This window comes from Eschrichtius robustus, chromosome 6, assembly GCF_028021215.1.
Source record: "Eschrichtius robustus isolate mEscRob2 chromosome 6, mEscRob2.pri, whole genome shotgun sequence".
Taxonomy (NCBI): Eukaryota; Metazoa; Chordata; class Mammalia; order Artiodactyla; family Eschrichtiidae; genus Eschrichtius; species Eschrichtius robustus.
In genome coordinates, this window is record NC_090829.1 from 69,468,638 (window position 1) to 69,471,511 (window position 2,874).

The 2,874-nt window shown below is 40.6% G+C and overlaps 1 pseudogene; it reads right to left on the minus strand.

Moving 5' to 3' along the window:
* Positions 1-1,842: 1,842 nt before the first annotated feature.
* On the minus strand, positions 1,843-2,672 carry LOC137765683 (pleckstrin homology domain-containing family A member 3 pseudogene; annotated as a pseudogene).
* Between the last annotated feature and the right edge of the window lie 202 nt (positions 2,673-2,874).

Consider the following 2,874-nt stretch of genomic DNA (forward strand, 5'->3'; position numbering starts at 1 on the left):
TGCATCAGGGGGAGAATGGAGGCATCACCAAATTTTTATTAGATACGATTGTTAAAAGAAAAAGTCAAAATAATATAAAATTTTACACTTACATGAAATAAGGGACACGCCATTGACCATGACTGGAAACCGAGAAGTAACAGGTTTATGATGAGAGGAAATCAAATTTTGATTCATATATACTTAGTGTGAAGTGACTAGTGAATTCCAAATAGAAATGACCAAAAAGTCTAGATTCGAACATTAGATTGGAGGTCAGCTTAGAAACTGGAGCATTTGAATAACCTTTTTATCTTTTAAGAAAAAATTTTAGTAAGAAATTTCCCTGGAAAAAAAAATAGTGGTTTATTACATTTCTGTCTTCATATTTTTTTTTGAATGCAAAAACCACGTATTTATTAAACATATGATTAACTTAAAAACACCAAACCAGTTTGTGTTAAAGTACTCCTCATCCAAAACCTTGGACAAAACCATCACTCCAAAGTGAACTGAAAAAACAGTTTACAAGGCAAACACTGACAATAGGTATGGACAGGCACTACCAAAAAATGCTATTTGTTCTTTAATTAAATAACGTCGTTCTACGGCTTCCCTGGTGGCGCAGTGGTTGAGAATCTGCCTGCCAATGTAGGGGACATGGGTTCGAGCCCTGGTCTGGGAAGATCCCACATGCCGCGGAGCGACGAGGCCCGTGAGCCACAATTACTGAGCCTGCGCGTCTGGAGCCTGTGCTCCGCAACAAGAGAGGCCGCGATGGTGAGAGGCCCGCGCAGCGCGATGAAGAGTGGTCCCCACTTGCCGCAACTGGAGAAAGCCCTCGCACAGAAACGAAGACTCAACACAGCCATAAATAAATAAATAAATAAAATAATGCCGTTCTCAAGTTATGTAGAGCAGTCACCTTGACAGATTCCTTTTTTTATAAATATTTATAAATAAACAATGTCTAGATATTCTAAAGAGCTGCAAACTTTAATACCTTACAACAGCAGCTTATGTCTATCTTAGGAAAAAAGCACTAAAATCCTCTTCCATTGCAAGTCATTTATTTCTCTGGTGGAAGTGAGCAAGGTCATTACAATATTAACCTCTTTTCTAGAACAATGTAAATAACAAGATATACACATCTTAAATTTGCTAGGTCATAAAAGTTAGGATGCAATCATTTTTTTTGATGCAACAGAAAAATAAATAAGTAAAAATTAAATACTTTAACCCAATATTTGGTATTGACAAATCAGTAGTGTCAACTTCATATACAAAGGACAGCACAATCTGGTTTTTAAAAAATCCTCAATGTCATGGTATTCGGGGTAAAAATATTTCGAATATTAAATGTTTCCTTTTTGCTTAAAGGAATATAAGACAAACACCATCAAGCTGAGACTGTAACTCACTTTCAGCTGGGGTAAAGTGACCATTTGGTCCATGGCACAAGTTACATATATCACACTTCTGTCAAACTGAAACCTTAGGTTTGTAAGATTTCATGTTTATAAGCTACAATACACACTGACTAAGATGTCAGTCCCTCACAGTTTTTTAGAAAAATATCTACATTTGTCCTTACAGATGTCAAAATGTTACACCATCATTTGTTCAAAAACCAAAAACATGCACATTCATACTGTGAAGTTATTAGGAAAATACTCTTGCAAATAAACTATGTAAAGATAAAATACACTTCAAAGGTATGTGGGTTGTTTTTTGTTTGTTTGTTTTACAATATTCTATAAAGTGCAGAGAAATCCTAAGGGAAAAATTACTCCCTATAACATAGTTTAATTACAGCAGCTTTTGCAGAGCAATACTCAGAGGAAGTTGGACACTTCCGTTTCCTCAGGAAGAGAAGGATGGAAGAGGATCTTCCGATGCAGATTTTTTTTTGGCCATAAGTCTGCTTTCTTCAGGAATGATTGCTGATGCCAAATCCCCATTAAGTGTATTTCTTGAACAGTGAACAGGTCTATCTGGGTCTTCGAGAGGAACATCATTACAGGAGTCTGTATCTGAGTAGGTTCTTCGGCGCCGCTGGGAGAGTCGGTGAAGTGTAGACACTGTTTCTTTTATAGAGTGGCTACTCCTCTCTGAACTGCAAGAACCAGGGTGGCTGAAAGAACGCTTCATCATTTGAACAAGAGAAGGTGACACGGGAGAAACTAAGGGATCCGGATGGCACAGCTGAAACATCTCGGGTTTAAACTTGGCATTCGCTATCTTCACACATTGCTCAAGCGTTGTGATGAATGTATTACACGTCCCCCTAAGTAGAGAAGAGGCTTCATTCATGTTCTCTGTGCTGGGAGATGAATGATTCTCATCATGGTGAACAAACTCTTGGATCGTATGAACTTGCTTCATTAGGAGGTCACAGTAGAGGCGAAGCTCAGACATTTTGGTTTTCAGAGATTCACTGGTTCCACTTATTTCTTTTTTCTTTTTTAGTCCTAGTATCAGACAAACAGGCTTTGGAGCTCCCCAGAGCACCCAGCCACCTTTGTCTTTCAGCTGCATTCACTGCCTTCATGTAGAAATGCTGCTCTCCTGGAATGATTAATTCCTTTCTTGTGTTGTCTGCCGAATGGACTTTAATTTCACAAACTGCCATCTTTATACTTCCTTTGCTCCCTTTGCAAACATCGTCTTGTGAATCATAGTAGGACAGGATTCCATTACCTAAAACAAACCAGCGAGCCTGCCAACCTGTGAGATGGTTGGTCCACGTGTACATAACTCCCTCCGCGCTTCAGAGCCCGGCGCCGCGCCGCCTCCTGGCCCGGCGCCGGCCGCGGTGAAGGGGGAAACGCGGGGCCTGGGCAGCCCCTCCCCGGGCGCCCCCATCCCGCACCGAGCAGCCCCCAGCCCGCGCGC